Source organism: Pseudophryne corroboree, chromosome 8 (assembly GCF_028390025.1).
Source record: "Pseudophryne corroboree isolate aPseCor3 chromosome 8, aPseCor3.hap2, whole genome shotgun sequence".
NCBI lineage: Eukaryota > Metazoa > Chordata > Amphibia > Anura > Myobatrachidae > Pseudophryne > Pseudophryne corroboree.
Genome location: NC_086451.1, coordinates 31,525,535 through 31,539,305, shown reverse-complemented (window position 1 = coordinate 31,539,305; position 13,771 = coordinate 31,525,535). Strand labels below are relative to the sequence as shown.

The 13,771-nt window shown below is 46.8% G+C and overlaps 1 long non-coding RNA gene across 1 annotated transcript in view; it reads left to right on the top strand.

Annotated features, from left to right (window-relative positions):
- Positions 1–1,500: 1,500 nt before the first annotated feature.
- The window catches only part of LOC134947449 (uncharacterized), a 53,561-nt gene continuing 41,290 nt past the window's right edge, over positions 1,501–13,771 (top strand). Inside the window, exons 1-2 of the long non-coding RNA XR_010182557.1 lie at positions 1,501–1,590; positions 2,632–2,766. This is a non-coding gene — a long non-coding RNA (uncharacterized LOC134947449). The remainder of the gene's footprint in view (positions 1,591–2,631; positions 2,767–13,771) is intronic.

Here is a 13,771-nt window from a genome sequence, read left to right as displayed (position 1 = left end):
AGGTGCAAATGGTCGACACAGCTTCTTTTCCCCCCCAACTTTGTCATACTTTACCATCCACATAGACTACAATTGGGAATAGTAACATATGCTGAGCGCAGCGGTAGAGGAGTGAGGCGCCTTGCCGGAAGCTCGCTCGCCATGTGAGGGGATGCGGTGCACTAATTGGGGTTCCATGTGCTGTGACGGTGAAAACGTCACCAACAAAAATGGAAAAAAGCTGTGCGGACCATTTGTCATGTTGACCGTTTCCAGTGTCGACCTTTGCCATTTCGACCAATAGTGGTTGATCTAATACATAAAAGGAAACGGTCGGTGTAATGGGAATGGATTAGAATGGTTATGTGTAAATCCCTCCGGGATAAGGGACCCCTGACGTCACAAGCACATGACACACAACAGGGGGAAGAGCAGGGTCCGAACATGGGAGCCCAAATGTTTCCCCCGTGGGCTCACTAAGCTCGCCACGCTTCAGGAACGGTGGCTCATTCCGCTCCGCACGCCACCTGGTGTACTTCCCTTTCCCCAATGCCCGTCCTTCCCGCAGCCTAAACCTAACCCTCCTCGGTGGTGCCTAAGCCTAATGGGTGACTGCCGGCCGGGATCCTGGTGATGAGCAACCCTACGCCGGGATCCCGGCCACAGAATGCCGGTGTGGGCTCGGTGCGCTTGCCACAGATTCTATTCCCACTCTATTTGGGTTGTAGACACCCACGAGTGGGAATAGTCCCTGTTAGATGATAACCGCTAGAGCTCCACTGGCCGCACATGGTGGGGGTTACCCAGGCGTCGGCCCAAAAGTAGGGACACTGTGTCAGCCCATAAAGACAAAGGAGATTCCTGACACGGGATACGGTCATTAGGTCGACCACACTTTGGTCGACAGTCTTTTTTATGTCGACATAATGACCATGTCGACCAATAGTGGTCGCCCTTAAGACTCATACCCCCTGACACCAGGGGACGAGACTCTATAGCAACAGGAAGCAAACAGCAGCTATCAGGGAACAACAGGGCTCTGCCAGGCAAGGCATGCTGGTACTTGCAGTGCCACTCTATGTACACAATCATCATACCGGCCAGGTGTCTCTGCTCTCTGGCTCAGCCACTGCTGCTGCTGTGAACTCAGTTCCCGCCAGGACCTGCTCAGCAGCCTCAACTTTCCCGAGCACACTACAAGTGTCTGACCCGGTGCCGCCCCCTAGTGCACACAGCATGCGTTCCACCGCCCGCCGCCATCTTTTCCTCCTGCATCCCACCATGACTTGTACTGTTCAGCCGCTTCAGCGCCGGTGATTGGATCGGGTTAGACGCCGCTGGGGCCGGGCCAATAGGATCAGTTATTTTCTGAAGGAGGCGGGAGCTAGCCGATTCCAGGCCAATAGGAGCAGAAAGGGGCGTTTTCGGCCAGCGCCATTGGGTGCCTGCGTCGTAGGTTTGGGAATACCAAATACAAACTGTAGTGGGCGGGGCTGGCGCCAGAGCGGGGCTTGCTGGGCGGGGCTGGGTGCCTGATGTCACCCGCGGTCCGCAGTGATGAGGCTGCGGAGATCCTCGCGGTCTGTGCCGCTGCTGCCTGCAATGTCACCAGTGCGCAGTACAGAGCACACTGACTGAGAGAACAGCTGACATGTGACTGACTCTGACTGAAGTGCTGGTGTTGCCCGTAGCAACCAATCAGCTTCTGTCATTTTCTAGGATGCAATAGAGGAATGATAGAATATGATTGGTTGCTATGGGCAACGTCGTCACTTTTTCATTTTTAGAAGTTGTAGTAAATGTACCCCTCTGTCTCCAGTTACAGACCATAGGGCGCTGTATCTGTGCAACACACTCACCTGCATTTCCCATAGGCCTGGACCAGCTGTTACACGCTTCAAGTGTATATTAAAAAAACGAAACCATCCTGCGCTAGTCTTCATGCGCCGTACGAAAAGCTTAGCAAATGCCGGTCAGCTGCAAAGCCGTTCACAACTCACTCACCATCTAATGATTATTCCAGTCTGTGCGCAGCCCAGGACTTACTCCTACACTGCGATCGGGGCCAGAGCTAACGTCACACACCTGCCCTGAAAACGCTTGAGCACGTCTGCGTTTTTCCTGACACGCCTAGAAAATGGCTAGTTACCACCCCCCCAAACGCCCGCTTTCTGTCACTCAGCCTGCGTACGCCTAGCGATAGAAAAAAAGTGCAGGATGTTTTTGCAGTTTGGCCTCACGTCTGCGCATTACGATCCATACGCATGCGCAGTCCCAAGATAATCAGCCGCTGTGCAATTTCGCAGCGGTGTGTTCTTAGTTTTCCATAGACATAGGCGTGTCACTTCAGACGTCCCCCCTCCACCGCATTATGGTCTACTCTCTTCCTCCCCGTTCAGGTCATAAGACTGCTCACCTGTGCGGCCTAGGTGAGCAGGGATGTCCGGAGTGGCACCCCCGTGTCGGCATCTGCGTACGCCTATGTCCATAGACTATTTCAGGGTATCCAACTTCGAGTTCCAGGAATTATTGCAGTATGGTTTAGTACTAAGAAAGATTTTAGTTACACAAAACCATGTGTGAGTGGAATTACCTATAAGCCTGTTGCAGCGGCTGCAGAGTGATAATACCTGTGTTCACCTTCATATGTAGATGACAGAGCAGACAAGAGGCAACGATACCACAAGCCGAGGGCTCCTGGACAGCTTGGCTGCATAGGACTTTTCCCCTACCACCTAGATTCTGCTCTCAGTCACCACAAGCATCAGGCCCCAGAGACACCGGAAGGTGACTATACACACGGGAGCGGGGATAATGTCGCTGTCACTGTGTATTGTGAGAACGTGTCCATGGTGCTTTCTGTGTTGGAATGATGTGTAGTATTTCTAAGCATGAGTCTGACTTTCTGTAGCTGTACACATGAATGCACACCCACCGTGGAGGCCGCCATTGTGTGACAGGAAGTAATATTCATGAGAATACAGCCGTCCGCTCACTAGAAGCCAGTAGCGTTATAGATAGTTTGGCACGACGATGATATAGACCAAAAATCAAAACCAAGACTGCGCACATCTCTCCTTACAGCTAGGATGGCGTTATCTCTGTGGGGTATTTGGTGTAGTCATGGCCACGAATGGCTGTGCACCGCACATGTCTAGATCTCGGCCTTAGGACCAGCAATGCCCATGTTTTCTTACCATGGTGCGCCATCAATGGCACAAGCACTTTCCATCGATCACAAAACATTGATGGTTGCAAAACCATCGATGGCAGATTGCCATCCCTGTTATGGCGTCCTCCTCTCTCATCCTCGTATACTGGGTACTATTGTTATACTATGGGGCAGATACAATGAGCTGCGGGGTTTCCATCTCCCCCTCTGTGCGGCTTCTGAAGTGTATGTAACAGGTAATTTGGTGGCACTATATATACAGTAATAGGAGCTCTCAGGTGCTTTTTTGCTTGCCATTTTGCTGTTTGAGGCAGAGTGCTTTGTACGTCGAGTGCTATGTATTTTGCGTACAGTGATCTTGAGTTTGCAACTCAGTACTTGTGATGACCCTCAGTAATAGTCTTTGTACAGTCCTCAGCAGTTCTGTTTCCTTTGTGTTTATCCAATGCCGCAGTTGTGACCAGTGTCCATATTGCTTTGCACAAAATAGGTTGTGATTTTGAATAGAACAGGCATATATAAACCAGTCTTCTTTTTTTATTTTTTTTATTTCCTTGCTTGTTAATAGTAGGTCTTAATTGTCTTCGGGCAATAGTACCACAAATGGCTGCGAGTAGTACACCTACTCTGTTTACTGTATTTCCTCACTGAATAAATTACCATGCAGTCTTAAATCTCCTTATTCTACCTTGTACCTATTTATACATCTCAATATTAAATAACCTTATACCAGTTTAACCCATATAAAGGCGTTTCCTATCCTACCTATATTTTGACTAATAATGCTATTTAAAATGATTTGACATGTCTATGGCAACATCCTATCAATACAATAAATGAATACAATTTTGCTTCAAACAGATATTAATTATCATTTAGGAATGGCTTTGACTATATCTAATTCCATCCAGTATCATTTTATATGCTGCCATGTGCATATACAGTGACCCTGTTATGCTACAAATAATTCTCTTTGACTTGTTACAGTCTTTACTAAGATAATTATTCATCCCACTTAATAATCTGTACCATCCTGTATTAGATATTTAATTACTTTTGAAGCTTTGACGAAGGAAGCATAGGTAGTATCTACTGTGTAATATAAAAAAAACACCAAAATATTTACAAGGTATATAATACAATGATATAAAAAAAAATATATATATATCAGACAAATGTTTACATATATTTGATTAAGGTATATAAAGGGATGAGACAGTTCTGTATAATCACAGTGATGAGATGTGTTGTACACTGTTGTGGGTGTGTACATGTAGTTTGAAAGACAAGTAATGATTACTGTGATGAGAAGGTTAATGAAAACCATCCCCTTTCTTGTGAAACTGGAAAAATTTCATCTGTCCATATATCAGTCTTTAGGGATGTTACGTAGATTCTGCTGGATTGCAGCGATGAAAGGGTTAATGGAGACATTTTCCCTTGTAAATTGGAGTCTTTTATCCTTCATCATACAGGTTGCCGGGTTTACTACGATTCAAACAAAAAGACATGCAATGAATATCATGGCTATTTACATACTGATTCAGTATTGCTTGCTATGCATTCTGTCCTGTCTGCCGTTTTGTTATCAGGTACAGAATTTACAGATCTATGGTGGTCATTCCGAGTTGTTCGCTCGGTAAATTTAATCGCATCGCAGCGATTTTCCGCTTAGTGCGCATGCGCAATGTCCGCACTGCGACTGCGCCAACTAAATTTGCTAAGAAGTTAGGATTTTTACTCACGGCTCTTTCTTCGCTCAGGCGATCGTAGTGTGATTGACAGGAAGTGGGTGTTTCTGGGCGGAAACAGGCCGTTTTATGGGCGTGTGGGAAAAAACGATACAGTTTCTGGGAAAAACGCGGGAGTGGCTGGAGAAACGGAGGAGTGTCTGGGCGAACTCTGGGTGTGTTTATGACGTCAAACCAGGAACGACAAGCACTGAACTGATCGCAGATGCCGAGTAAGTCTCGAGCTACTCAGAAACTGCACAGAGATGTCTTATCGCAATATTGCGAATCTTTCGTTCGCAATTTTACTATGCTAAGATTCACTTCCAGTAGGCGGCGGCTTAGCGTGTGCAATGCTGCTAAAAGCAGCTTGCGAGCGAACAACTCGGAATGAGGGCCCATGTTATAAAGATTTAATAGCTAGCAATTCTTTCCTTTCTGTAGTATTGTCTGTCATTGACAGCACAATTGTAGCTGCCGATATGATGCAGGTTCAAGTTGGAAACTGTGGCTGTTGGAACATCAAATCAAACAATGGCTACATTCATACTTGCCTACTTTTGAATAGGCATTTCAGGGTGATTGTGAAAGTAACACCTATCAGTGCGGGCGTGCGCTGCTACATCTGAGAGGCGTGTCATGAAAATGACTTACATCCAAATGTAAATGAGCCCCAAAGTTTGTATACTGTATATGTATATACTGTAAGTGGCCATGAGAAACTTTATATAAAATGCATGTTGCCATAAAGATCAGTGGGGCAGATGTATTAACCTGGAGAAGGCATAAGGAAGTGATAAACCAGTGATAAGTGCAAGGTGATAAACGCACCAGCCAATCAGATCCTAACTGCTAATTTACATGTGGGAGCTGATTGACTGGTGCCTTTACCACCTTGCACTTATCACTGGTTTATCACTTCCTTATGCCTTCTCCAGGTTAATACATCTGCCCCATTATATTGTGCCTTATAACAAATACAGGGAAAGGGCACTGATGATCCCATTTGAATGTATGGGGTATGGGTCGTTGGGTCGACAGTCATTAGGTTGACAGGTCAAAAGGTCGACATGAGTTTTTTTTTACTTTTTTGGGTGTCGTTTTCTTTGTAAAGTGATGGGGAACCCCAATAAGTGCACCGTGTCCCCTCGCTTCGCTCGCCGTACTTCAGGTACGGTTCCTCGCTCCGCTACCGCTGCGCTTGGCACAGTTTACCATTCACAATTGTAGTCCACGTGGATCAGAAAGAATGAAAAAGTCCCCCCCAAAAAAACTCATGTCGACCTTTTGAACTGTTGACCTATTACATGTCGCCCTAATGCATGTCGACCAATAGTGGTTGACTGAATGACTGTCGACCTAAGTGGTGTCGCCCTAATGACTGTATCCCAATGCATGTATCTCTGATTTATTCCCCCCGCCCCCATAGAATATAACAGCTGTATAATGGGGATAAGGTGCAATCAGGGAGATTGCTGGTCTAGTCAGGGAGTGAGGGAGATTGCTGATATTTCAGGGAGTCTCCTGCAGAATGAGGGAGGGTAGGTAACTATGCTACATTGGATCTAACAAGTAAAGGAATTATACTACCATATTCACTTGTGACCATACTCCCTTGTGACGCAGCCTGGGCCCAGACTGTTTCCAACCATAGCGTTTGCTGCTTGGCGTGGCTCCTTAGTCTGGAAGAATCTTGGAGCTTCTGAAAAATATTCTTGTGGGGGGAGAAACTTGTTAGACTTTGCCAAATATGTTTTGTAGGTCCCAGGGCCTTCTGTTTGTCCATACTTTTGATAAAATGGTTCTGGCACCAGTGCATAAAAACATTCTCATCCTGGTGATCCTTTTTGTCATCGTTAATTGGTGTGTGGTTTGCAGAATGACATTCTGCATGCGGTCTCTCTGAGAGCCTGCAAACATTTGCACCATCACTAGATGTCTCTGAGTGTTGTGTGGGGGTTACAAAAGTTTGGGAACTTTGTTTGTAAACATGCATTCCTGAATTAATTTTATGGATTTTCCCTTTAAACATGTTTCCAGGTGAATACATATCAGGGTTTCAACTCTGGTTACCATTGGATTTTTCACCATGGAGAACTCTTCCACCGCTGTGTGCACTGTACTGCTGCTATCAGTGTTTAAGTCTGCTGACAATTCACCTTTGCCTAAGGGCATAACAAATTCTTTATTTACATTGGGAACTCTGAGAGTGTATTCAGCAGAATACTCATAATCTGAGTTACAATGATCTTCCCCCTTGCTAGAAACAGTATAGGGGACATCTCCTATTGCTCCTACATTTGTTGCATTGATGTGCTGTTTGTTGATAGACACATCCTGCACATTGCTACTTTCTTCATTTACCACAGAGGCTGTTCTGCTTGTGGTCTGTGTGGCCATAACAGACTCCATGCGCTGCACATTGATGCAGTCCTGCAACATGTAACTTTTATTCATTTTAGGAATCCTGTAGACAGTGTCTCACATACTACACTATTTCTGTTAGGTGGTTCCATAACCTCAGCTTGCTTGCTGGATGTTATCTCTTCATGAGAGATCTTGACAATTTGATTACAAACTGCCAGACTTTTTGCTTTTGACTTAATCTTTTTCTGTTTATTTTCCTGTTTAAGGGACTTAAATAATGAATGCATTTTTGCATTAATGGTCAGGCACGCCTTACGAAGACGTGAACCTGATTCTTCTATACATTTCTGTTTGGCTTCTAAAGCCGCAGTTCTGCGCATTTTTCCTAATGCTGCTGCAACTTTTTGCATATTTAACATTGCAATGCTAAATTTATATATTCTTTGTTTTTAGTACTGAAGGTATCCTCTCCTTAAGATTGACCGGTGTCTTAAGGTTAAACTCTAATACCTGGTACATTTATACATTTATTTGGAAATACCGGTACTGATTTCCACTGTGCACATTTTCTATTCTAGGCCTTTAAATTCTTTACTTGTAACCTATTCCACTGTGATCTTGTAAACTGCCAGCAGGCTTACAGCCATTGGTGCTGCTTCCTAATAGATATTATGTTAGTTAAAATAACGTATATTGCACTAACACATTTATCCTAGGTTATACAGAATACAAAATGACATTACACAATGGTAATAAATTTTCATAGATACATCCCCACCGTGATTCTGCAGATTTGGTAGCCAGCTTATAGCATTTGCTACTCCTCATAAATATTATAATCAGATAATCAGATTCAGTAATAACAAGTCCAATTCGTGGTCGCCAATATTGATTTATTGATTTATTTATTTACAGGCAGATCAAATCGTACAGAATAAGATATACACAGTAGTGATATATATATTTCTCTAACGTCCTAAGTGGATGCTGGGGACTCCGTAAGGACCATGGGGAATAGCGGCTCCGCAGGAGACTGGGCACATCTAAAGAAAGCTTTAGGACTAACTGGTGTGCACTGGCTCCTCCCCCTATGACCCTCCTCCAAGCCTCAGTTAGATTTCTGTGCCCGACGAGAAGGGTGCACACTAGGGGCTCTCCTGAGCTTCTTAGTGAAAGTTTTAGTTTAGGTTTGTTATTTTCAGTGAGACCTGCTGGCAACAGGCTCACTGCATCGAGGGACTAAGGGGAGAAGAAGCGAACTCACCTGAGTGCAGAGTGGATTGGGCTTCTTGGCTACTGGACATTAGCTCCAGAGGGACGATCACAGGCCCAGCCTGGATGGGTCCCGGAGCCGCGCCGCCGGCCCCCTTACAGAGCCAGAAGAGCGAAGAGGTCCGGAAAAATCGGCGGCAGAAGACGTTCCTGTCTTCAATAAGGTAGCGCACAGCACTGCAGCTGTGCGCCATTGCTCTCAGCACACTTCATACTCCGGTCACTGAGGGTGCAGGGCGCTGGGGGGGGCGCCCTGAGACGCAATAAAACATGATAAAAATACCTTACATGGCAAAAAATACATCACATATAGCTCCTGGGCTATATGGATGCATTTAACCCCTGCCAGAATATACAGAAAAACGGGAGATAAGGCCGCCGAAAAGGGGGCGGAGCCTATCTCCTCAGCACACTGGCGCCATTTTCCCTCACAGCTCAGTTGGAGGGAAGCTCCCTGGCTCTTCCCTGCAGTCACTACACTACAGAAAGGGTTAAAAAAAGAGAGGGGGGCACTAATTAGGCGCAGTATTAAAACATACAGCAGCTATAAGGGGAAAAACACTTATATAAGGTTATCCCTGTATATATATATAGCGCTCTGGTGTGTGCTGGCATACTCTCCCTCTGTCTCCCCAAAGGGCTAGTGGGGTCCTGTCCTCTATCAGAGCATTCCCTGTGTGTGTGCTGTGTGTCGGTACGTTTGTGTCGACATGTATGAGGAGAAAAATGATGTGGAGACGGAGCAGAGTGTCTGTAACAGTGATGTCACCACCTAGGGGGTCGACACCTGAGTGGATGTACTGTTGAAAATTACGTGACAGTGTCAGCTCTGGTTAAAAAAAAAAAACAGTGGTTGACATGAGACAGCCGGCTACTCAGTTTGTGCCTGTCCAGACGTCTCATAGGCCGTCAGGGGCTCTAAAGCGCCCGTTACCTCAGATGGCAGATACAGACGCCGACACGGATACTGACTCCTGTGTCGACGGTGAAGAGACAACCGTGATTTCCAGTAGGGCCACACGTTACATGATTGAGACAATGGAAAATGTTTTATACATTTCTGATAATACGAGTACCACCAAAAAGGGGTATTATGTTCGGTGAGGGAAAAACTACCTGTAGTTTTCCTGAATCTGAGAAATAAAATGAGGTGTGTGATGATGCGTGGGTTTCCCCCCGATAACAATTGATAATTTCTTAAAAAGTATTGGCTGTAGACCCTTTCCCGCCAGAGGTTAGGGTGCGTTGGGAAACACCCCCTAGGGGGGATAAGGCGCTCACACGCTTGTAAGAACAAGGGCTCTACCCTCTCATGAGATGGCCGCCCTTAAGGATCCTGCTGATAGAAAGCAGGAGGGTATCCAAAAATGTATTCACACACATACTGGTGTTATACTGCGACCAGCAATCGCCTCAGCCTGGAGGTGCAGTGCTGGGTTGGCATGGTCGGATTCCCTGACTGGAAATATTGATATCCTAGATAAGGATAGTATATTATTGCCTATAGAGCATTTAAAAGATGCATTTCTATATATGCATGATGCACAGCGGAATATTTGCCGACTGGCATCAAGTATAAGTGCGTTGTCCAATTCTACCAGTAAAATGGTCAGGTGATGCGGATTCCAAACGGCATTTGGAAGTATTGCCTTTGAAAGGGGACATTTGGGGTCGGTCTTTTAGACCTGGTGGCCACGGCAACAACTGGGAAATCCACGTTTGTACCCCAGGTCGCCTCTCAAAATAAGACGCCGTATTATCAGGCGCAGTCCTTTGTTGGCAAGCGGACAAAAGGTTCCTCTTTTCTGCTCGTGACAGAGGGAGAGGAAAAAGGCTGAAGAGATTACCCAGTTCCCAGGAACAGAAATCCTTTCCCGCCTCTGCAAAAGCCCTCAGTATGACGCTAGGGCCTTACAAGCTCAGGCACGGTGGGGGCCCGTTCTCAATGAATTTCAGTGCGCAGTGGGCTCACTCGCAAGTAGACCCCTGGATCCTTCAGGTAATATCTCAAGGGTACATATTGAAATTCGAGACGTCTCCCCCTCGCCGTTTCCAAAAGTCGGCTTTACCGACGTCTCCTTCTGACAGGGAGGCAGTTTTGGAAGCCATTCACAAGCTGTATTCCCAGCAGGTGATAATCAAGGTACCCCTCCTGCAATAGGGAACGGGGTATTATTCCACACTATTGTGGTACCGAAGCCAGACGGCCCGGTGAGACCGATTCTAAATCTAAAATCTTTGAACACTTACATACAGAGGTTCAAATTCAAGATTGAGTCACTCAGAGCAGTGATTGCGAACCTGGAAGAAGGGGACTACATGATGTCTCGGGACATCAAGGATGCTTACCTTCATGTCAAAATTTACCCTTCTCACCAAGGGTACCTCAGGTTATGGTACAGAACTGTCACTATCAGTTCAGACGCTGCCGTAGGGATGGTCCACGGCACCCCGGGTCTTTACCAAGGTAATGGCCGAAATGATATCCCTTCGAAGGAAGGGAATTTTAGTTATCCCTTACTTGGACGATTCCCTGATAAGGGTAAGATCCAGGGAACAGTTGGAAGTCGGTGTAGCACTATCTCAGGTAGTGTTGCGGCAGCACGATTGGATTCTCAATATTCCAAAATCGCAGCTGGTTCCGACGACTTGTCTTCTGTTTCCTAGGGATGTTCCTGGACACAGTCCAGAAAAAAGGTGTTTCTCCCGGAAGAGAAAGCCAGGGAGTTATCCGAGCTAGTCAGGAACCTCCTAAAACCGAACCAAGTCTCAGTGCATCAATGCACAAGGGTTCTGGGTAAAAATGGTGGCTTCCTACGAAGCAATCCCATTCGTTAGATTCCACGCAAGAACTTTCCAGTGGAACCTACTGGACAAATGGTCCGGGTCGCATTTTCAGATGCATCAGCGGATAACCCTGTCACCAAGGACAAGGGTATCCATCATGTGGTGGTTGCAGAGTGCTCATCTTCTAGAGGGCCGCAGATTCGGCATTCAGGACTGGGTCCTGGTGACCACGGATGCCAGCCTGCGAGGCTGGGGAGCAGTCACACAGGGAAGGAATATCCAGGGCTTAGGGTCAAGCCTGGATACATCACTTCACATAAATATCCTGAAGCTAAGGGGGCATTTACAATGCTCTAAGCTTAGCAAGACCTCTGCTTCAAGGTCAGCCGGTGTTGATCCAGTCGGACAACATCATGGCAGTCACCCACGTAAACAGACAGGGTGGCACAAGACGCAGGAGGGCAATGGCAGAAGCTGCAGGGATTCTTCGCTGGGCGGAAAATCATGTGATAGCACTGTCAACAGTATTCATTCCGGGAGTGGACAACTGGGAATCAGACTTCCTCAGCACGACCTCCACCCGGGAGAGTGGGGACTTCACCCAGAAGTCGTCCACATGATTAAAAAACTCGACAGGTATTGCGCCAGGTCAAGAGACCCTCAGGCAATAGTTGTAGACGCTCTGGTAACACCGTGGGTGTACCAGTCAGTGTATGTGTTCCCTCCTCTGCCTCTCATACCCAAGGTACTGAGATTGATAAGATGGAGAGGAGTAAGCTCTATATTCGTGGCTCCGGATTGGCCAAGAAGGACTTGGTAACCGGAACTTCAAGAGATGCTCACGGAGGATCCGTGGCCTCTACCTCTAAGAAGGGACCTGCTCCAGCAAGGACCCTGTCTGTTCCAAGACTTACCGCGGCTGCGTTTGACGGCATGGCGGTTGAACGCCGGATCCTGAAGGAAAAAAGGCATTCCGGATGAAGTCATCCCTATCCTGATCAAAGCCAGGAAGGATGTAACCGCAAAAACATTATCACCGCAATTGGCGAAAATATGTTGCGTGGTGCGAGGCCAGTAAGGCCCGACGGAGGAAATTCAACTGGGTCGATTCCTACATTTCCTGCAAACAGGAGTGTCTATGGGCCTGAAATTGGGGTCCATTAAGGTTCAAATTTTCGGCCCTGTCAATTTTCTTCCAAAAAGAACTAGCTTCAGTCCCTGAAGTTCAGACGTTTGTAAAAGGGGTACTGCATATACAGCCTCCTTTTGTGCCTCCAGTGGCACTTTGGGATCTCAATGTAGTTTTGGGTTCCAAAAGTCACATTGGTTTGAACCACTTAAATCTGTGGAGTTAAAATATCTCACATGGAAAGTGGTCATGCTGTTGGCCCTGGCCTGGGCCAGGCGCGTGTCAGAATTGGCGGCTTTATCCTGAAAAAGCCCTTATCTGATTTTCCATTCGGACAGGGCGGAATTGAGGACTCGTACTCAGTTTCTCCCCAAGGTGGTTTCAGCGTCTCACCTGAACCAGCCTATTGGTGGTGCCTGCGGCTACTAGGGACTTGGAGGCCTCCAAGTTGCTAGACATTGTCAGTGCCCTGAAAATATATGTTTCCAGGACGGCTGGAGTCAGGAAATCTGACTCGCTGTTTATCCTGTGTGCACCCAACAAGCTGGGTGCTCCTGCTTCTAAGCAGACTATTGCTCGTTGGATTTGTAGTACAATTCAGCTTGCACATTCTGTGGCAGGCCTGCCACAGCCAAAAATCTGTAAATGCCCACTCCACAAGGAAGGTGGGCTCATCTTGGGCGGCTGCCCGAGGGGTCTCGGCTTTACAACTTTGCCGAGCAGCTACTTGGTCAGGAGCAAATACGTTTGTAAAATTCTACAAAATTGATATCCTGGCTGAGGAGGACCTGGAGTTCTCTCATTTGGTGCTGCAGAGTCATCCGCACTCTCCCGCCCGTTTGGGAGCTTTGGTATAATCCCCATGGTCCTTACGGAGTCCCCAGCATCCACTTAGGACGTTAGAGAAAATAAGAATTTACTTACCGATAATTCTATTTCTTATAGTCCGTAGTGGATGCTGGGCGCCCATCCCAAGTGCGGATTGTCTGCAATACTTGTACATAGTTATTGTTACAAAAATCGGGTTATTATTGTTGTGAGCCATCTTTCAGAGGCTCCTCTGTTATCATGCTGTTAACTGGGTTCAGATCACAGGTTATACGGTGTGATTGGTGTGGCTGGTATGAGTCTTACCCGGGATTCAAAATCCTTCCTTATTGTGTACGCTCGTCCGGGCACAGTATCCTAACTGAGGCTTGGAGGAGGGTCATAGGGGGAGGAGCCAGTGCACACCAGTTAGTCCTAAAGCTTTCTTTAGATGTGCCCAGTCTCCTACGGAGCCGCTATTCCCCATGGTCCTTACGGAGTCCCCAGCATCCACTACGGACTATGAGA